This window comes from Arachis stenosperma, chromosome 2 (assembly GCF_014773155.1).
Source record: "Arachis stenosperma cultivar V10309 chromosome 2, arast.V10309.gnm1.PFL2, whole genome shotgun sequence".
NCBI lineage: Eukaryota > Viridiplantae > Streptophyta > Magnoliopsida > Fabales > Fabaceae > Arachis > Arachis stenosperma.
The window spans coordinates 32,048,571-32,071,929 of NC_080378.1; the positions used below are offsets into that span (position 1 = coordinate 32,048,571).

A 23,359-nucleotide genomic window follows, 5' to 3' on the forward strand; every position below is an offset into this window, starting at 1 on the left:
TATTAAATTATTACAGACGAAAAATTCGTCTGTAATTTAAAATTTTTCGTCAGAAACATTCAGATAATCCTAACTCAACTCTATCTTCTTGAGCTCCATCCACAGTTCCACACGGCCACACCCCACACAAGTGAGAGCTCCATCGCACGAGTTTCTTCCTCTCTCTTTCTTAATTTGCAACATAAAGCTGTGCTCCTCCGCTCTCCTTGCCGGAGGTGTTACCGTCCTCCTTTTGACATTTCTCTTGAACTCAGAGCCGACAGCTCCATTCACAATCCACACAAATCTAACAAGCTTCTCCCTCTCTCCGTCAACGAGCTACTTTTTCTATCCATCGCACGAGCATCTTTTGCTACTGCTGCCACCGCTCATGTCGCACGAGCCCCCTCCGCCGCCGCTCTCGTCGCATCTGCTCCCTTCGTCATCGTCCCTTGGAGGTTAGGATTTTAATCTGCTAATTAATCAAAACTAAAGCACTCCGTTTCTCTTCGCTTGGAGGTTAGTTCATTCAGCGTTTCATTCCTTTCGTTGTTCTTGTTCTACGATTTGAAAATGGTGATTGATGATATTTATGCAGAACTACTTTTGTTCTTTTCGTTCCTTTCGCTTGGAGGTTAGATTTCATGAAGAAAGTATTGGAGATGATTGGAAGAAAGTTAAAAAAGAATAGTGTTGCACTTGACATTGTCAATTTTGGTGAGGAAGATGAGGGGAAGACAGAGAAGCTGGAAGCACTCCTTGCAGCTATGAACAATAATGATACCAGCCACATTGTTCATGTTCTAGCTGGTACAAATGCTCTTTCTGATGTGCTTATAATGTTTGTGAATTCAACTCATCTTATTTGATTTCTGTTTCTTACTTTTTAATAAGGATTCCCATTTGATCCAGGACTTCTTTGATATACATATGAGTTAAGGAATTTAATTATTATCTGCTCGGACTCTATCCAATTCTGTTCTATTTTCTTCCAATTCTGTTTGGAGTTTGGCTCGTCCTTCATATTTTTTCTTTGCCATACCCAAGTAGCAGAAATGGCATGCTTTAGATGGCTCTCGTGAAATATCTGTCATACTTATTCTGTCATCCTTTTTTTTGTATGTGTTAGAAGATTCATTGTTGCTCTGACTCTTTTTTAATTCTTTCCTGTAGTCCAATAACAATTTCGCTTTCCCTATTGAGAAGTAAATTTTGTAACCTTGTTTTGTGGTAGCATACCTATTTTTACTGGCGATGGTGAAGGTGGAAGTGGATTTGCAGTTGCTGCAGCAGCAGCTGCAGCTGGTGGTGTATCTGGATTTAAGTTCGGTGTGGATCCAAACTTGGACCCCGAGCTTGCTCTTACTTTAAGAGTTTCAATGGAACGAGAGAGCCAGGCAGGAAGCAGCTGCAAAAAAAGCTGCAGAAGAAGCTTCTAAACAAGAGAAGGGTGGTGAGTAGCAAGCCAGCTCACAAGATGCAACAATGATTGAGCATGTGATGAGCGGATAATTTATACACTTTTTGGCATTGTTTTTAGGTAGTTTCTAGTAGGATCTAGCTACTTTTAGGGATGTTTTCATTAGTTTTCATGCAAAATTCACATTTCTAGACTTTACTATGAGTTTGTGTGTTTTTCTGTGATTTTAGGTATTTTCTGGCTGAAATTGAGGGACCTGAGCAAAAATCTGATTCAGGCTGACAAAAGGACTGCTGATATTTTTGGATTCTGACCTCCCTGCTCTCGAAATGGATTTTCTAGAGCTACATAACTCCAAATGGCACGCTCTCAACGGTGTTAGAAAGTAGACATCTAGAGCTTTCTAGCAATATATAATAGTTCATACTTTATTCGACGTCGTAAACTGGCATTCAACGCCAGTTCCATACTGCATTTTGGAGTCAAACGCCAGAAACACGTCATAAACCAGAGTTAAATGCCAAAAACACGTTACAACTTGGCATTTAACTCTAAGAGAAGCCTCTGCACGTGTAAACCTCAAGATCATCCCAAGCACACACCAAGTGGGCCCCAGAAGTGGATTTCTGCATTAATTACTTATTTCTGTAAACCTTAGTAGCTAGTCTAGTATAAATAGGACATTTTACTATTGTATTAGACATCTTGGTTTCGTCTTTTATCTTAGCATCCATCTAAGGACGTTTAATTCTTAGACTTTGAGGGCTGGCCATTCGGCCATGCCTGAACCTTGATCACTTATGTATTTTCAACGGTGGAGTTTCTACACACCATAGATTACGGTGTGGAGCTCTGTTGTACCTCGAGTTTTAATGCAAAGTACTACAGTTTTCCATTTAATTCGGCTTATTCTTACTCTAAGATATTCTTTGCACTTCAACATGATGAATGTGATGATCCGTGACACTCATCATCATTCTCACCTATGAACGTGTGATTGACAACCACTTCCATTCTACCTTAGAACGAGCGAGTATCTCTTAGATTCCCTAACCAGAATCTTCGTGGTATAAGCTAGAACCCTTTGGCGGCCACTCTTGAGGATCCAAAAAGTCTAAAGCTTGTAGGATTCAGGGATTGAATGGATGTGACGAGTTTCAAACTCGCGATTGTTGGGCGTGATGACAAACGCAAAAAAATTAATGGATTCTATTCCGACATGATCGAGAACCGACAGATGATTAGCCGTGCTGTGACAGAGTATTTGGACCATTTTCACTGAGAGGATGGGATGTAGCCATTGACAACGGTGATGCCCTACATACAGCTTGCCATGGAAAGGAGTAAGAAGGATTGGGTGAAAGCAGTAGGAAAGCAGAGATTCAGAAGGGACAAGCATCTCCATACACTTATCTGAAATTCTCACCAATGATTTACATAAGTATTTCTATCCTTGTTTTATGCCTTATTCATTATTACTTTCGAAAAATACATAACCATTTATTATCCGCCTAACTGAGATTCACAAGATGACCATAGCTTGTTTCATACCAACAATCTCTGTGGGATCGACCCTTACTCACGTAATGTTTATTACTTGGACGACCCAGTGCACTTGCTGGTTAGTTGTGCGGAGTTGTTACAAAGTGTTATTCACGTTTGAGAGCACCAAGTCATTAGAGCCATTGTTGATCACAATTTCATGCACCAAGTTTTTGGTGCTGTTGCCGGGGATTGTTCGAGTTTGGATAACTGGCGGTTCATCTTGTTGCTCAGATTAGGTAATTTTCTTTTCAAAAATTTTTCAAAAAAAACCTTTCAAAAAAATTTTTTATTTGTTTTTGTTTCTCTAAAAATAATTTTTGAAAAAATAATTTTAGAAAATCATAAAATTCAAAAATATTTTGTGTTGCTTGTTTGAGTCTTGAGTCAATTTTTAAGTTTGGTGTCAATTGCATGTTTTCAAATTTTTTGCATTTTTCGAAAATTCATGCATGTGTTCATGATCTTCAAGTTGTTCTTGATAAAGTCTTCTTGTTTGATCTTCATGTTTTCTTGTTTTATGTCTTTTGTTGTATTTCATATGCATTTTTACATTCATAGTGTCTAAGCATTAAAGACTTCTAAGTTTGGTGTCTTGCATGTTTTTCTTTTCTTGAAAAATTTTCAAAAATAAGTCTTGATGTTCATCTTGATCTTCAAAGTGTTCTTGGTGTTCATCTTGACATTCATAGTGTTCTTCCATGCATTAAGTGTTTTGATTCATAACTTTCATGTTATGAGTCATTTTTGTGTTTTTCTCTCTCATCATTAAAAATTCAAAAATCAAAAAAATATCTTTTCCTTTTTTTCTCATAAATTTTGAAAAATTTGATTTGACTTAGTCAAAAATTTTTAAAACTTAACTATTTCTTATAAGTCAAGTCAAATTTTCAATTTTAAAAATCCTATCTTTTCAAAATCTTTTTCAAAAATCAAATCTTTTTCATTTTTCTTTTATGATTTTCAAAAATTTGAAAATATTTTTCAAAATCTTTCATTATCTTTATTTCAAAATTTCGAAAACTTTACTAACAATTAATGTGATTGATTCAAAAATTTGAAGTTTGTTACTTTCTTGTTAAGAAAGGTTCAATCTTTAAATTCTAGAATCATATCTTTTAGTTTCTTGTTAGTCAAGTAATCAATTTTAAATTTTAAAAATTAAATCTTTTTCAAAATATCATTTTCAATCATATCTTTTAAAAATATCTTTTTTTCAAATCATATCTTTTTCAAAATCAATTTCAAAATATCTTTTCTAACTTCTTATCTTTTTAAAATTGATTTTTAAATCTTTTTCAACTAACTAATTGACTTTATTTGTTTTAAATTTCTTATCTTTTTCAAAACCACTTAACTACTTCCTCCTCTCTAATTTTCGAAAATTCCTCCCTCTTTTTCAAAACTTTCTTAATTAACTAATTGTTTCAAATTTTAATTTTAATTTTAATTCTTCTCTTAATTTTCGAAAATCACTAACCCTTTTTCAAAATTAATTTTCAAAATTCTCTCCCTCTCATCTTCTTTTATTTATTTATTTATTTACTAACACTTCTCTTCATCTCAAGAATTCGAACCTATCTTCCCCCTTGTGTTTGGATTCTTAACTCTTTTCTTTCTTCTATTCCTTTCTTCTTCTACTAACATAAAGGAATCTCTATACTGTGACATAGAGGATTCCTCTTCCTTTTCTGTTCTCTTCTTTTTCATATGAGCAGGAACAAGGAAAAAGGCATTCTTGTTGAAGCTGATCCTGAACCTGAAAGGACTCTAAAGAGGAAACTGAGAGAAGCTAAAATACAACAATCCAGAGACAACCTTACTGAAATTTTTGAACAAGAAAAGGATATGGCAGCCGAACCCAACAACAATAATGCAAGGAGGATGCTTGGTGACTATACTACACCTACTTCCAAGTTTGATGGAAGAAGCATCTCAATCCCTGCCATTGGAGCAAACAATTTTGAGCTGAAACCTCAACTAGTTGCTCTAATGCAACAGAACTGCAAGTTCCATGGACTTCCATCAGAAGATCCCTATCAGTTTTTAACTGAGTTCTTGTAGATCAGTGAGACTGTTAAGACTAATGGAGTAGATCCTGAAGTCTACAAGCTCATGCTTTTCCCTTTTGCTATAAGAGACAGAGCTAGAACATGGTTGGACTCACAACCTAAAGATAGCCTGGACTCCTGAGATAAGCTGGTCACGGCCTTCTTGGATAAATTCTTTCCTCCTCAAAAGCTAAGCAAGCTTAGAGTGGATGTTCATACCTTCAAGCAAAAAGATGGTGAATCTCTCTATGAAGCTTGGGAAAGATACAAGCAGATGACCAAAAAGTGTCCTTCTGACATATTTTCAGAGTGGACCATATTAGATATATTCTATTATGGTATATCTGAGTTCTCCAAGATGTCACTAGACTATTCTGTAGGTGGATCTATTCATCTAAAGAAAATGCCTGCAGAAGCTCAAGAACTCATTGACATGGTTACAAATAACCAGTTCATGTACACTTCTGAGAGGAATTCCGTGAATAATGGGATGCCTCAGAGGAAGGGAGTTCTTGAAATTGATGCTCTGAATGCCATATTGGCTCAGAACAAAGTGTTGACTCAGCAAGTCAACATGATTTCTCAAAGTCTGAATGGATGACAAAATGCATCCAACAGTACTAAAGAGGCATCTTCTGAAGAAAAAGCTTATGATCCTAAGAACCCTGCAATGGCAGCGGTAAATTACATGGGTGAACCTTATGGAAACACCTATAATTCATTATGGAGAAATCATCCAAATTTCTCATGGAATGATCAACAAAAGCCTCAACAAGGCTTTAATAATGGTGGAAGAAACAGGTTTAGCAATAACAAGCCTTTTCCATCATCTTCTCAGCAACAGATAGAGAATTCTGAGCAGAGATCCTCTAATTTAGCAAATATAGTCTCTGATCTGTCTAAGGACACTTTAAGTTTCATGAGTGAAACAAGGTCCTCCATCAGAAATTTGGAGGCACAAGTGGGCCAGCTCAGTAAGAAAGTAACTGAAACTCCTCCTAGTACTCTCCCAAGCAATACAGAAGAGAATCCAAAGAGAGAGTGCAAGGCCATTGATATAGTCAATATGGCCGAATGCAGAGAGGGAGGAAAGGACGAAAATCCAAGTGAGAAAGACCTCCTGGGACGTCCTCTGAGCAAGAAGGAGTCCCCTATTGAGGACCTAAAGGAATCTGAGGCTCATACAGAGACCATAGAGATTCCATTAAACCTCCTTCTGCCATTCATGAGCTCTGAAGACTATTCTTCCTCTGAAGAGGATGAATATGTAACTGGAGATCAAGTTACTCAATATTTAGGAGCTATCATGAAGCTGAATGCCAAGTTATTTGGTAATGAGACTTGGGAAGGTGAACCTCCCTTGCTCATTAGTGAGCTTGATACATGGGTTCAGCAAACTTTACCTCAAACAAGATCCTGGGAAATTCTTAATACCATGTACCATAGGCACCATGACCTTTGAAAAAGCTCTGTGTGACCTAGGGTCATGCATAAATCTTATGCCACTCTCTATAATGGAGAAGCTGGGATCATTGAGGTACAGCCTGCCTTATTCTCATTACAATTGGCAGACAAGTCAGTAAGACAAGCTTATGGATTAGTAGAAGACGTGTTGGTAAAGGTTAAAGGCCTTTACATTCCTGTTGATTTCATAATCTTAAACACTAGGAAGGAGGAGGATGAATGCATCATCCTTGGAAGACCTTTCCTAGCCACAACAGAAGCTGTGATAGATGTTAACAGAGGAGAATTAATCCTTCAATTGAATGGGGACTACCTTGTGTTTAAGGCACACGGCTATCCTTCTATAACAAGGGAGAGTAAGCATGCAGAGCTTCTCTCAGTACAGAGTCAAACAGAGCCCCCACAATCAAACTCTAAGTTTGGTGTTGAGAGGCCACAACCAAACTCTAAGTTTGGTGTTCAATCCCCACAACCAAACTCTAAGTTTGGTGTTGGGATTATACAACATTGACCTGATCACCTGTGTGGCTCCATGAGAGCCCACTGTCAAGCTATTGACATTAAAAAAGCGCTTATTGGGAGGCAACCCAATTTTTATTTATCTAATTTTATTTTATTTTCATTGTTCTTTTATGTTTTATTAGGTTCATGATCATGTGGAGTCACGAAAAAAATATTAAAATTAAAAACAGAATCAAAAACAGCAAAAGAAAAATCACACCCTAGAGGAAGGACTTACTGGCGTTTAAACGCCAGTAAGGAGCATATGGCTGGCATTCAACGCCAGAACAGAGCATGGATCTGGCGCTGAACGCCAGAAACAAGCAACATCCTGGCGTTTGAACGCCAGGAATATGCCCTGAGGAAAGCTGGCGCTGAACGCCAGTAACAAGTATGGAATTGGCGTTCAATGCCAGAAACATGCTGCACATGGGCGTTGAACGCCCAGAACATGCATCACTTCGGCGTTTAAACGCCAGAATTACATGGAAAGGCATTTTACATGCCTAATTGGTGCAGGGATGTAAATCCTTGACACCCCAGGATCTGTGGACCCCACAGGATCACCTCAGGATCTGTGGACCCCACAAGATCTCCACCCACCTCAACTCACCTTCTCTCTTCTTCACCAATCACCTCAATCTCTCTTCCCCATCACCCCTTCACCACTCACATCCATCAATCTCTTCCCCACCCAATCCCACCCATATGGCCGAAACATGCACACCTCTCCCTCTCCTCCCCTCCATATCTTCTTCCATTCTTTCTTCTTTTGCTCGAGGGCGAGCAATATTTTAAGTTTGGTGTGGTAAAAGCATAGCTTTTTGTTTTTCCATAACCATTGATGGCACCTAAGGACAGAGAAACATCTAGAAAGAGGAAAGGGAAGAAAAAGCTTCCACCTCTGAGTCATAGGAGATGGAGAGATTCATCTAAATGGTCTATAGCTCAGTGATAGAACATTTGACTGCAAATCAAGAGATCCCTGAGATACCTTGGTGCACAAAATTGTGATCATCAATGGCGCCATCAACATGGTATGCTCAATTGCAATCTCAAATCTTTATCACAACTTCGCACAACTAACCAGCAAGTGTACTGGGTCGTCCAAGTAATAAACCTTACGCGAATAAGGGTCGATCCCACGGAGATTGTTGGTGTGAAGCAAGCTATGGTCATCTTGTAAATCTCAGTCAGGCGAATTCAAATGGTTATGGAGGATTAATGACTAAAAGATGAATAAAACATAAAATAAAGATAGAGATACTTATGTAATTCATTGGTGAGAATTTCAGATAAGCGTATGGAGATGCTCTGTCCCTTCCGTCTCTCTGCTTTCCTACTGTCTTCATCCAATCCTTCTTACTCCTTTCCATGGCAAGCTGTATGTTGGGCATCACCGTTGTCAATGGTTACAGTCCCGTCCTCTCAGTAAAAATGTTCAACGCGCTCTGTCACAGCACGGCTATTCAGCTGTCGGTTCTCGATCATGTTGGAATAGAATCCAGTGATTCTTTTGCGTCTGTCACTAACGCCCCACAATCGCGAGTTTGAAGCTCGTCACAGTCATTCAATCCTTGAATCCTACTCAGAATACCACAGACAAAGTTTAGACCTTCTGGATTCTCTTGAATGCCGCCATCAATTCTAGCTTATACCACGAAGATTCTGATTAAGGAATCCAAGAGATAAACATTCAATCCTTGTTTGCTTGTAGAACGGAAGTGGTTGTCAGGCACGCGTTCATAAGTGAGAATGATGATGAGCGTCACATAATCATCACATTCATCATGTTCTTGGGTGCGAATGAATATCTTAGAACAAGAATAAGCTGAATTGAATAGAAGAACAATAGTAATTGCATTAATACTCGAGGTACAGCAGAGCTCCACACCTTAATCTATGGTGTGTAGAAACTCCACCATTGAAAATACATAAGAACAAGGTCTAGGCATGGCCGTGAGGCCAGCCCCCAAAACATGATCTAAGATAGCATAAGACTGATCAAAGATAAAAAATACAATAGCAAAAGGTCCTATTTGTAGAGAACTAGTAGCTTAGGGTTTACAAAGATGAGTAAATGACATAAAAATCCACTTCCGGGTCCACTTGGTGTGTGCTTGGGCTGAGCATTGAAGCTTTCATGTGTAGAGACTTTTCTTGGAGTTAAACGCCAGCTTTTGTGCCAGTTTGGGCGTTTAACTCCCATTCTTGTGCCAGTTCCGGCGTTAAACGCCAGAATTCTTGAGCTGACTTGGAATGCCTGTTTGGGCCATCAAATCTCGAGCAAAGTATGGACTATTAAACATTGCTGGAAAGCCCAGGATGTCTACTTTCCAACGCAATTGAGAGCGCGCCAATTGGGCTTCTATAGCTCCAGAAAATCCACTTCGAGTGCAGGGAGGTCAGAATCCAACAGCATCTGCAGTCCTTTTCAGCCTCTGAATCAGATTTTTGCTCAGGTCCCTCAATTTCAGCCAGAAAATACCTGAAATTACAGAAAAACACACAAACTCATAGTAAAGTCCGGAAAAGTGAATTTTAACTAAAAACTAATAAAAATATAGTAAAAATTAACTAAAACATACTAAAAACATACTAAAAACAATGCCAAAAAGCGTATAAATTATCCGCTCATCACAACACCAAACTTAAATTGTTGCTTGTCCCCAAGCAACTGAAAATCAAATAAGATAAAAAGAAGAGAATATGCAATGAATTCCAAAAACATCTATGAAGATCAGTATTAATAAGATGAGCGGGGCTTTTAGCTTTTTGCCTCTGAACAGTTTTGGCATCTCACTCTATCCTTTGAAATTCAGAATGATTGACTTCTATAGCAACTCAGAATCCAGATAGTGTTATTAATTCTCCTAGTTAAGTATGATGATTCTTGAACACAGCTACTTTATGAGTCTTGGCCGTGGCCCAAAGCACTCTGTCTTCCAGTATTACCACTGGATACATACATGCCACAGACACATAACTAGGTGAACCTTTTCAGATTGTGACTCAGCTTTGCTAGAGTCCCCAATTAGAGGTGTCCAGGGTTCTTAAGCACACTCTTTTTTTGCCTTGGATCACGACTTTATTTTTACCCTTGCCTTTTGGTTTAAAGGGCTGTTGGCTTTTTCTGCTTACTTTCTCTCTCTCTTTTTTTTTTGTATTCACTGCTTTTTTCTTGCTTCAAGAATCATTTTTATGATTTTTCAGATCCTCAGTAACATGTCTCCTTTTTTCATCATTCTTTCAAGAGTCAACATTCATGAACAACAAATTCAAAAGACATATGCACTGTTCAAGCATATATTCAGAAGTCAAAGTATTGCCACCACATCAAAATAATTAATCTGTTATAAAATTCAAAATTCATGCAATTCTTCTCTTTTTTAATTAAGAACATTTTTCATTTAAGAAAGGTGATGGATTCATAGGACATTCATAACTTTAAGGCATAGACACTAAGACACTAATGATCATAAGACACAAACATAAATAAAACATAAAGCATAATTTTCGTAAAACAGAAAAATAAAGAACAAGGAGATTAAAGAACGGGTCCACCTTAGTGATGGCGGCTTGTTCTTCCTCTTGAAGATCTTATGGAGTGCTTGAGCTCCTCAATGTCTCTTCCTTGCCTTTGTTGCTCCTCTCTCATGATTCTTTGATCTTCTCTAATTTCATGGAGGAGAATGGAATGTTCTTGGTGCTCCACCCTTAGTTGTCCTATGTTGGAACTCAATTCTCCTAGGGAGGTGTTGATTTGCTCCCAATAATTTTGTGGAGGAAAGTGCATCCCTTGAGGTATCTCAGGGATTTCATGATGAGGAATTTCCTCATGTCCATGAGTGGGATCTCTTGCTTGCTCTATCCTTTTCTTAGTGATGGGCTTGTCCTCATCAATGAGGATGTCTCCCTCTATGTTAATTCTAACTGAATTACAGAGGTGACAAATGAGATGAGGGAAGGCTAACCTTGCCAAGGTAGAGGACTTGTCCGCCACCTTATAGAGTTCTTGGGATATAACCTCATGAACTTCTACTTCCTCTCCAACCATGATGCTATGAATCATGATAGCCCGGTCTATAGTAAATTTGGATCGGTTGCTAGTGGGAATGATTAAGCGTTGGATAAACTCCAACCATCCCCTAGCCACGGGCTTGAGGTCATGCCTTCTCAGTTGAACCGGCTTTCCTCTTGAATCTCTCTTCCATTGAGCGCCCTCTTCACAAATGTCTATGAGGACTTGGTCCAACCTTTGATCAAAGTTGACCCTTCTAATGTAGGGGTGTTCATCTCCTTGCATCATGGGCAAGTTGAATGCCAACCTTACATTTTCCGGACTAAAATCTAAGCATTTCCCCCGAACCATTGTAAGCCAATTCTTTGGGTTCGGGTTCACACTTTGATCATGGTTCTTGGTGATCCATGCATTGGCATAGAACTCTTGAACCATTAAGATTCCGACTTGTTGAATGGGGTTGGTAAGAACTTCCCAACCTCTTCTTTGGATCTCATGTCGGATCTCCGGATATTCACTCTTTTTGAGTTTGAAAGGGACCTCAGGGATTACCTTCTTCATGGCCACAACTTCATAGAAGTGGTCTTGATGCACCCTTGAAATGAATCTCTCCATTTCCCATGACTCGGAGGTGGAAGCTTTTGCCTTCCCTTTCCGCTTTCTAGAGGTTTCTCCGGCCTTAGATGCCATAAATGGTTATGGAGAAACAAAAAGCAATGCTTTTACCACACCAAACTTAGAAGGTTTGCTCGTCCTCGAGCAAAAGAAGAAAGAAGAGAGTAGAAGAAGAAGAAATAGAGGAGATGGAGGGGGGCTTTGTGTTTCGGGCAAGGGGGAGAAGTAGTGTTTAGGTTGTGTGAAAATGAAGGAGTGAAGATGGGTTTATATAGGAGTGGAGAGGGGGTGTATGGTTCAGTCATGTGTGGGTGATTTTGGGAGGGAAAGTGGTTTGAATTTGAATGGTAAGGTAGGTAGGGTTTTATGAAGGATGGATATGAGTGGTGAAGAGAATGGTGGGATTTGATAGGTGAGGGGTTTTTGGGGAAGAAGTATTGAGGTGATTGGTGAATGGGTGAAGAAGAGAGAGAGTGGTGGGGTAGGTGGGAATCCTGTGGGGTCCAAGATCCTAAGGTGTCAAGGATAGCTCATCCCTGCACCAAGTGGCGTGCAAAAATGCCCTTTCTGCCAATCCTGGCGTTAAACGCCGGGCTGGTGCCCATTTCTGGTGTTTAACGCCAGCTTCTTGCCCATTCCTGGTGTTAAACGCCAGTCTGGTGCCCCTTTCTGGCGTTAAACGCCCAGAATGGTGCCAGACTGGGCGTTAAACGCCCATTTTGCTATCTTCACTGGCGTTTAAACGCCAGCAAATTTTCCTCCAGGGTGTGCTGTTTTTCTTTCTGTTTTTCATGTTGTTTTTGCTTTTTCAATTGATTTTGTGACTTCTGATGACATGTCATCATATACCTATTTTTCTATGCTTTTTCATACAAGAAATTGATGATTTGTGCTTAAATATTAAATGCTTTTGTACTTAAATGATATATTTCCTTGATATTTTAATTTTATAAACCTTGTAGGAAATAAGAAGAAAAAGAAGCAAAGAAGCACAAAAAAAGGAGAAAAAAAGAGCTTTGGGACACACTTTGAAGTTGGAGCACACTTTGGAGGCTTAGGCCACGCTTTTAAAAGCGTGGCCCATGACCAAATTTATGAAGAATAGGCAAACAGCACACACTGCCCTGCTCTTGCCAAGGGCAGGGCAGAATCGTGATGCAAAGTGAGGTTGGAAGCAAGAATTTTCGCTAAGGTAAAATCTGGGCGCTCACAGCATGACCATGCCTCCTTCAAAGGGCTATAACTTGAGCTACAGACGTCCAATTGATGTGCTTCCAGTTGCGTTGGAAAGCTGACATTCAGAGCTTTCCAACGATATATAGCAATCCATATTTGGCGTACAATTGAGGCAGGAACGAAAGGCATCTTTAAGGGCCAAAAATAAGCGAAAATAAACCAATGTGCTTCCACCAAGGCTCGAAGCTGGAGCCTCACTCCAAAGCAAAGTAGCGTTTAAATTTCTGCTCTGCCCTCTTGGAGGGCAGGGCAATGTCGTGCTCTTCTTGAAGAAAATCCAAGAAAAATCAACTCCAAGTGCCACCCATGGGTTTCGAACCAAGCACCTAAGGGGAAGTGGGGAGCGCTACACACAAGGGAGCTTGCGCGCATCACTTTGACACGGCCCAGGGAAGCATGGCACGCACCATGACAACATTGCCCTGCCCTCCACAAGGGCAGGGCAGCATCCTCACACACCAAGCGCACACAAGCACCAACACGCACCATTTTCTGCCCTGCCCTCCACAAGGGCAGGGCAGCCTCCTGGGAGCAACACCCATGGGCCAAAATTTAATTAAAATTCCCTTTGAACTCAATTCTTCACCAATTGAACCAAGGCCATCCAAGACCTATTTCTCCTCAAATCCAAAGCAAGCAAAGCCCACTCAACATGACTCAAAGGCACACAGAGAAGCTAGAGTAGGAATTTCATTTTTGTGAATTTGTTTTTAATTTCAATTTCATTTTATTTTCATTTTATTTTGTAAAGCCTATATAAAGGGCATCATTCTCATTTCAAAGGGGAGCTCGATTAAAAAAAAAAAAGGCTAGTTCCACTAGGGAGAATTAGGAATTGAGAGTTCTCTCTCTTAGTTTTCATTTTTGTTTTGAAATTTTTGGATTGAGGTTGGAGGAATTCTATTCCAATCTTTGATCTGAAAATCCATGCTTTGTTCTTATGCATAATTCAAGGAATTTTGATTTAAATCAAGGCTCTCTTTACTGCTTCCATCTCTATTTCTTCTTCAATCTGTTTGCTGTTGAATCAAGGAAGGGATTGAGATCTAGACTTGTTTTCTAGTCTCATTGATTCCCTGAGATCTTGTCTCTTTAAATTTCAAAATCAAGCTGAGTTACATTCTGTATTGCTTCTTCAAGCAATTTTCCATTTCTGTTTAAATCTGCTGCACTTATTTCATCTTTTACTTTTCTGCTTGATTGCTCCTTACATTCTCTTGTTGAATTTTAATTCCCAGCACCCAAGTCCTTTTAATTTTCATGCAATTTAATCATTCTGCAAATATTCTAAGTGTTGCTTATTGCTTTCCTTTAATTTCCAGCACCCACTCCCCTTTACATTTAATGCAATTTACATTTCTTGTCATTTAAGATTCTTGCAATTTTACTTTCTTGTTATTTAAGTTTTATGCAATTTTACTTTCTGCAACTTTAAATTTCTTGTCATTTATAATTCCGTTGGCTACATTTCATCCAAAATCCCTTCAATGTTAGCTTGACTAAACTAATCACCCACTAAAATTGCTTGATCCATCAATCCCTGTGGGATCGACCTCACTCTAAGTGAGTTATTACTACTTGATGCGACCCGGTATACTTGCCGGTTGGATATGTGTGTTGGAAATTCGTTTTTCCACAAAAACACCATCAACTTCCCATGATCATCAACCTATAAAAGACATAAAATAACAATGGAAAATAGATAAATATAACATTGGGTTGCCTCCCAACAAGCGCTTCTTTAATGTCAGTAGCTTGACAGTGGTCTTTCATGGAGCCTCACAGATACTCAGAGCAATGTTGGAACCTCCAAACACCAAACTTAGAGTTTGAATGTGGGGGTTCAACACCAAGCTTAGAGTTTGACTGTGGGGGCTCTGTTTGACTCTGTTTTGAGAGAAGCTCTTCATGCTTCCTCTCCATGGTTACAGAGGGATATCCTTGAGCCTTAAACACAAAGGATTCTTCATTCACTTGAATGATCAATTCTCCTCTGTCAATATCAATCACAGTCTTTGCTGTCAACATCAATCACAGTGAAGAACAAAGCTTGCGAAAAAAAAAGTGGCGAAAAAAATAGAAAGAAAAAGAAAAAGCAAGCAGAAAAAGCCAATAGCCCTTAAAACCAAAAGGCAAGGGTAAAAAAAAGGATCAAAGGCTTTGAGCATCAATGGATAGGAGGGCCCAAGGAAATAAATCCAGGCCTAAGAGGCTAAATCAAGTTGTCCCTAACCATGTGTTTGTGGCATGCAGGTCCAAGTGAAAAGCTTGAGACTGAGTGGTTAAAGTTGTGATCCAAAGCAAAAAGAGTGTGCTTAAGAGCTCTAGACACCTCTAACTGGGGACTGATGAGCGGATAATTTATACGTTTTTTGGCATTATTTTTAGGTAGTTTTTAGTATGATCTAGTTACTTTTAGGGATGTTTTCATTAGTTTTTATGCTAAATTCACATTTCTGGACTTTACTATGAGTTTCTGTGTTTTTCTGTGATTTCAGGTATTTTCTGGCTGAAATTGAGGGATCTGAGCAAAACTCTGATAGAAGGCTGACAAAGGACTGCTGATGCTGTTGGAATCTGACCTCCCTACACTCGAAATAGATTTTCTTGAGCTACAGAACAAAATATGGCGCGCTTTCAACGGCGTTGGAAAGTAGACATCCGGAGCTTTCCAGCAATATATAATAGTCCATACTTTATTCGAGATTTGACGACATAAATTGGCGCTCAACGCCAGTTTCATGCTGCATTCTGGAGTCAAACGCCAGAAACACGTCACGAACCAGAGTTGAACGCCCAAAACACGTTACAACTTGGCGTTCAACTCCAAGAGAAGCCTCAGCTTATGGATAGATCAAGCTCAGCCCAAGCACACACCAAGTGGGCCCCGGAAGTGGATTTATGCATCAATTACTTACTTTTGTAAACCCTAGTAGCTAGTCTAGTATAAATAAGACGTTTTACTATTGTACTAGTTGTCTTTGGACCACGTTGCATCTTTGGTCTCAGTTTTATTTTATTATTCATCTTAGGAGACTATTGATCACGTTTTTGGGGGCTGGCCATTTGGCCATGCCTGAACCTTCATCACTTATGTATTTTCAATGTTGGAGTTTCTACCCACCATAGATTAAGGGTGTGGAGCTCTGCTGTACCTCAAGTTTCAATGCAAGTACTACTATTTTCTATTCAATTCGACTTATTCTTATTCTAAGATATTCGTTGCACTTTAGCATGATGAATGTGATGATCCGTGACACTCATCATCATTCTCACCTATGAACGCGTGACTGACAACCACTTCCGTTCTACCTTAGACCGGGCGCATATCTCTTGGATTCCTTAATCAGAATCTTCATGGAATAAGCTAGAATTGATGGCGGCATTCATGGGAATCCGGAAAGTCTAACCTTGTCTGTGGTATTCCGAGTAGGATTCCAGGATTGAATGACTGTGACGAGCTTCAAACTCGCGATTGTTGGGCGTGATGACAAACGCAAAAGAATCAAGGGATTCTATTCCATCATGATCGAGAACCGACAGATGATTAGCCGTGCTGTGACAGAGCATTTGGACCATTTTCACTGAGAGGATGGGATGTAGCCATTGACAACGGTGATGCCCTACATACAGCTTGCCATAGAAAGGAGTGACAAAGATTGGATGAAAGCAGTAGGAAAACAGAGATTCAGAAGGAACACAGCACCTCCATACACCTATCTGAAATTCCCACCATTGGATTACATGAGTAACTTTATCTTTATTTTCTATTTAATTTATTATTATTATTCGAAAAACCAATAATCTCTTAAATTAGTTAAATCCTGTTGACTGGGATTTACAAGATGACCATAGCTTGCTTCATACCAACAATCTCTGTGGGATCGACCCTTACTCACGTAAGGTATCACTTGGACGACCCAGTACACTTGCTGGTTAGTTGTGCGGAGTTGTGACAAAGTGTGATTTATGTTTGAAAGCACCAAGTCTTTGGAGCCATTTTTGTTGATCACAATTTCGTCCACCAGGGACTTTAGCAAAGCTGAGTCACAATCTGAAAAGGTTCACCCAGTCATGTGTCTGTGACATTTATGTATCCGGTGGTAATACTGGAAAACAAAGTGCTTATGGCCACAGCCAATACTCATAAAAGTAGCTGTGTTCAAGAATCAATATACTTAACTAGGAGAATTAATAACACTATCCAAAATTCTGAGTTCCTACAGATGCCAATCATTCTAAACTTCAAAGAAAAAAGTGAGTTGCCAAAAATGTTCAGAAGCAAAAAGCTACAAGTCCCGCTCATCTAATTAGAACTAATATTCATTGATATTTTGGGATTTATAGTATATTCTCTTCTTTTTATCCTAGTTGATTTTCAGTTGCTTGGGGACAAGCAACAATTTAAGTTTGGTGTTGTGATGAGTGGATAATTTATACGCTTTTTGGCATTGTTTTTAGGTAGTTTCTAGTAGGATCTAGCTACTTTTAGGGATGTTTTCATTAGTTTTCATGCAAAATTAACATTTCTGGACTTTACTATGAGTTTGTGTGTTTTTCTATGATTTCAGGTATTTTCTGGCTGAAATTGAGGGACCTAAGCAAAAATCTGATTCAGGCTGACAAAAGGACTGCTGATGCTGTTGGATTCTGACCTCCCTGCACTCGAAATGGATTTTCTGGAGCTACAGAACTTCAAATAGCGCACTCTCAATGGCTTTGGAAAGTAGACATCCAGAGCTTTCTAGCAATATATAATAGTTTGTACTTTATTCGAGTTTAAATGACGCAAACTGTCGTTCAACGCCAGAAACAAGTCATAAACCAGAGTTAAACGCCAAAAACACGTTACAACTTGGCGTTTAACTCCAAGAGAAGCCTCTGCACGTGTAAAGCTCAAGCTCAGCCCAAGCACACACCAAGTGGGCCCCGGAAGTGGATTTCTGCATTAATTACTTATTTCTGTAAACCCTAGTAGCTAGTCTAGTATAAATAGGACATTTTACTATTGTATTAGACATCTTGGTTTCGTCTTTTATCTTAGCATCCATCTAGGGACGTTTAGTTCTTAGACATTGGGGCTGGCCATTCGGCCTTGCCTGAACCTTGATCACTTATGTATTTTCAACGGTGGAGTTTTTACACACTATAGATTAAGGTGTAGAGCTCTACTGTACCTCGAGTTTTAATGCAAAGTACTACAGTTTTCTATTCAATTCGGCAAGTCTAAACCTTGTCTATGGTATTCCGAGTAGGATTCAGGGATTGAATGGCTGTGACGAGCTTCAAACTCACGATTGTTGGGCGTGATGACAAATGCAAAAGAATCAATAGATTCTATTCCGACATGATCGAGAACCGATAGATGATTAGCAGTGCTGTGACAGAGCATTTGGACCATTTTTACTGAGAGGATGGGATGTAGCCATTGACAACGGTGATGCCCTACATACAGCTTACCATGGAAAGGAGTAAGAAGGATTGGGTGAAAGTAGTACGAAAGCAGAGATTCAGAAGGGACAAGCATCTCCATACACTTATCTGAAATTCTCACCAATGATTTACATAAGTATTTCTATCCTTATTTTATGCCTTATTCATTATTACTTTCGAAAACTACATAACCATTTATTATCCGCCTAACTGAGATTTACAAGATGACCATAGCTTGCTCATACCAACAATCTCCGTGGGATCGACCCTTACTCACGTAAGGTTTATTACTTGGACGACCCAGTGCACTTGCTCGTTAGTTGTGCGGAGTTGTGACAAAGTGTGATTCACGTTTGAGAGCACCAAGTCATTGGAGCCATTGTTGATGATCACAATTTCGTGCACCAGCGTGCTAGTGCATCAACTTCAGAAGCTGAAACAAAGACAAATGATATGATGGTTGGTTCTATTTGTTCTTTTAGGCAGATTTATTTTTCTGTTTCTTCCCCCATGGGATTATTCATCCATTTCACAAGATGAAACAATGTCACCTCTCGATCTTTCAAAGTACCATTCAATTTCTGGATGGTTTAGAATAATTCAGATGGATAGACATCATTGGCTTATTAGAAGCTATTTTTTCTTTTTTATTTTTTTCCTCGTTTGAGAAAGCACCAAAAAAGTTGTTTTAATACTCCCTTTTTCTGAGCTGTTTTTATTTTTATTTTTATTTTTTGATATATCTTGTCCTTGTCCTTGTCAGTGGAGGTGTTTCTCGAATTAAAGCTCATGTCGATCAGATTCCCGGTAAAGGTATCTCTATATGCTCTGCTTCACCGAATGATAATCATTTACAACCACAATCACAAGAAACTGCAAATCCAATGAATCCAGGGGAAGGTAATTTATAATACTGTGATAGTTTCTTGAAATTATTTTAAGTTGATTCATCATGGATTTAAGCGATTGAATACTTATATATGTTTCTTCGTACACTCAGAGATACTAAATTATAAATTAGTTGTTCCAAAAGTTTAAATTGAAAAGAGGAGAAACATTAATGATTATTTCTGATCTATAAATAGTTATGTATCTTTCTGTCATTGCTTTAGTTTAGTTTTTACCAACTACTTGTGTTGAAGTATAAAAGTCTTGACTGGATCTTTTCCTGCCTCATCATGTTTGTACCAATTAAGTGGCTGCTAAAGATGATGACCATGAAATAGTTGATGCCTTCTTTGGAGGTTTATATTTTTGTTGTCATTTTAGCCTAGTTCTACCTAATTCATATCCAGATTTTGTCCAGAGTCTTGCTGACAGTTGCTTTCCCATAAGCCAAGGGCCATCAGCAAGCCGTCTTCATGGTATACTTGTGTTTTTTAATTTTAGTTCCCCTAGTTTACTCTTGTTATACCATTATGGTGTTTATTGTAACCCATTTCCCCAAAAATAAATTTGAGATGTGTTTCTTATAGTGCTCTTTTGGTTTGATGGCGGAACTCTTTATACACCAGTTTTGTGATGCTCACACCTACTCAGGGAAACAGAAGCCTTTCTCTAGAGGAGGCAAGGTATGGCCCAATTCAAAATGTTAATGTATAATAAGCTTATCATTTGTTAAAAACTTGTCATTGCTGACTTTTAGCAATAAAGGGATATGTATACAATTCGTCGGGTAGATGATCTACATTGGGCTATGGGTCATGCCATTAAAAAAATTCCATGCAAAAGGTTAGCTCAAATGAGCATCTAAGATTAAACTTGCAATCACATTATCTTCCTTTTCACTGGGAAGGTTTAGGCATTCCCCTTTTTTCGTTTTCAGTTCATCATGCAACAATTTTTGAAGATTTTATATAGCCAATTTATTATCACAGTGATGAGTGAACACATATCATATAGGACATGCCTGCTGTTTATTAAACTTGGTATTTTTCTCTGCAGGAGCAAAGTAGTTTCTTCTGCCTGGCTGCTGGAGCATTGATCTTGGTGCTACTTCCTGTGTTCTATCTTTTTCTTTATCTTGTTCAAAGGTACCTTTACATTTCTATATCTTTATCTTGTTAATCAAGCTTTTGCACCATTAGTTCCTAACATTATTGGGGGAAGTTGCAGTGATATGAAGGGTCAAACTCAGGAGCTTCGTTGCATCTCAAAAGCAGGATGGAAAGTCAAGCCGTCATGAGTCATGAATGGTAAATGTTTATATCCCTTATAAAGATAGCTTATCGAGTTATCGCAAGACAGAATGGGTTGTATAGTGATAAAATTCAATATCATAATAAATTGTACACTTTAACTTCCCGCTTGTAGTGTCCTTCATCGACAATTCTACAATTCCTAAAGACAAGAAACTGGAGATCTACACTGTAAAATAAAAAAAAGTAACTAGTAAGTGTCCAACATAGAAAAGTTAAATCTAATAAGAAAGCTGAGGTTGGTTGTGTGTCATGAAGTTAGAGGGTACTGAGATTTTGAAGTGTAACTGTGCTGTAGTGGAAGTGGATGTGATTCAGAAGAAGCTGCTGTTGAGGAATCTAATGGGAATAAGGATGCTATGGACCTTGAGATTCGTTCAAGAGGGAATGTGGTGGAGAAACTAGTAAGAACAAAGCACCATAAGGAAATTACTTTTTTCTTTGGTGATCAACTCTTCTGAATCAAAACCTATGAGGTTCAAGAAGAATTCATGCATATATGGCTGATGGATGCTGATTCATGTCCATTTTTTGAGAAAGGATTCAGTTAATCTTTCTGTAATATATGTAAAATTGTGTAAAATTTAGTATGATTGAACAATATACTGAGGATTATAGTTAATAATATACTTTGTTTATGTTTTAAATTATATTGACTTACTTGTTTATAATAATTTTCTTTTAGTTTGATAATACGATGAATTTGTTTATTTTTTGAAATATCATAAATATTCGAATACAAATTAGATAAAAATTTGTATTAAATTTATATTTATTTTGTATGAAAATAAGTTTATTTTGTAATTAGAAAAATAAAAAAATTCTATTTTACCTTACTGAGGGATTTACAGAAGGATTTTCTGTCTGTAATCAGAGTGTAAGATGATTTTTCAAAGTTCAAATTACAGACGGAAAATCTGTCGGAAAATTTGTCTGTAATTACAGACAGAAAATCCGTCTGAAAATCTGCCTGTAATTCCAGACGGAAAATCTGTCAAAAAATCCGTCAGAAAATTCGTCTGAAAATCCGTCTGTAATTACAGACGGAAAATTCGTCTGAAAATCCTTCTGTAATTACAGACGAAAAATCTGTCTGAAAATCCTTCTGTAATTACAGACAGAAAAATCTGTCTAAAAATCCATCTGTAATTACAGACGAAAAATCCATCAGTAACTGGTTAAAATCTGTCTGTAATTTTCTGACGGAAAAAAATCCGTCGGTAAAAAATTTCCGACGGGGCTTTTACAGAAGGACAAAATCGGTCGGTAATTTCATCGGCAATCAAAAATCCATCTGTAATAAAGACTAAATCTGTCTGTATTAATCCATTTTTTAGTTGTGTTCCGGGTTCAACTCCCGGCTGCGGAAAATTTTTTAGTTTCGCACCAAAACCCAACTTGCTAGCGTCTTATATTTTTATACTCATTTGTGTGAAGAACGGACGAATTTATTCATTATTAACAATAATGGTTAGTTATTCCCATTACAATATTAATTTTGACCTTACTCTAACAAATTATTATCAAATAAAGTTTAGTATGACTAGTAATCTTTAATGTACTTTTACATTTAATTTGATATTAACATAAAACTGAAGAAAAATATTTTACTTCAATAAAATACTCATTTTTAGAATTGAAGAAAAATATCATGATATAACAAATACTGGAACTTGTCTATCAAAACATCAACCAAAATATAAGATAATAATAATATAAGTTTCGATAAAAGAACTCAACAATTTCACCATCTGCAATAGGACCCAGTCGAATTCAATGATGAGAACTTCCGTTGTAACACCCTACCATACAGAGTCTTATGCTTAAGTCATAATTCAGAGATGGCAAGGTATTACGACCTCTAAAATAAAAATTTAGTACGTATAGTAGTATGAATGATTGATTATAACTAGGAGCCTTTGTAGAAAAAGGGGTAAACAAAAATCGCAACTCAAAAGCGCAACACTCCGATCGATAACGTAACGAACAAGGGTAAACCAACGCGAGATTATATATATATATATACAAAGGAGTGTCAAAAACAGGAATATCAAGACTCAAGATCCGGCTGCGAAGATAACCGGTCCGAGCATAGCAATATATACATATGATAAAATAAGGAAAAACCCCAAAGGAAACCCAAAGGGACACAAATACAGAAACCTATTCTCCAAAATCTCCCATAAGAGGAGTCATCACAGTTTGTATTATTTAATGGAGATAAAAGTATCTAAGCAAAAAATATAAACCAAAACATAGTCCCGAAAACAAAGGATCTTCGCAAAGTCTAGAAGTCTCCAGCATGCCTCAGCGGGAAACCTCACGTCCTGCATCTGAAAACCACAAAATCCGCATGGGTGAGAACCAGAGGTCCCCAGCATGGTAACAGCTTCCACATATATAATACATAATAATAGAGGAAAGCCAAAGGCAATCCTAGAACTTCTTCCAGATAATATCAAAGCTTATAAACAAGCTAAACCATATAAGGGCATCTAACTAAAGATTCTTCAGTCTAGCTAATACTTCCCTTTCCAGTTCCTTCAAACCTCCCAACCACCAGCAGGAGTATAATGTAGCAAACACAGTTATATCAAACAAGGAATATACAAATAGGAGCAGTTAAGGCATTTAGACAATTAGCAAGTAATATGCAGTCAAATAGGCAATCTCAAACAATTCACATAGTATGCATATGATGAATGCCTGTCCCTAGTGGCTGATGATATCATCTGTCGGTTATAGAGCGAACCCGACAAGTCCTGGTAGCTAACCCTTGGACTGTCCCTCTGTCGCGCATCCCCAACTCGAGTTATACTCATCATAAACTTGATCATAAACATGATCCATATCCATCAACCTCACTGGTGAATATTTATGGGGGCGAGCTCATCCGGGT

The 23,359-nt window shown here is 38.2% G+C and overlaps 1 pseudogene; it reads left to right on the top strand.

Moving 5' to 3' along the window:
- Positions 1 to 370: 370 nt before the first annotated feature.
- Positions 371 to 1,440, top strand: LOC130962775 (26S proteasome non-ATPase regulatory subunit 4 homolog; annotated as a pseudogene).
- Positions 1,441 to 23,359: the final 21,919 nt, after the last annotated feature.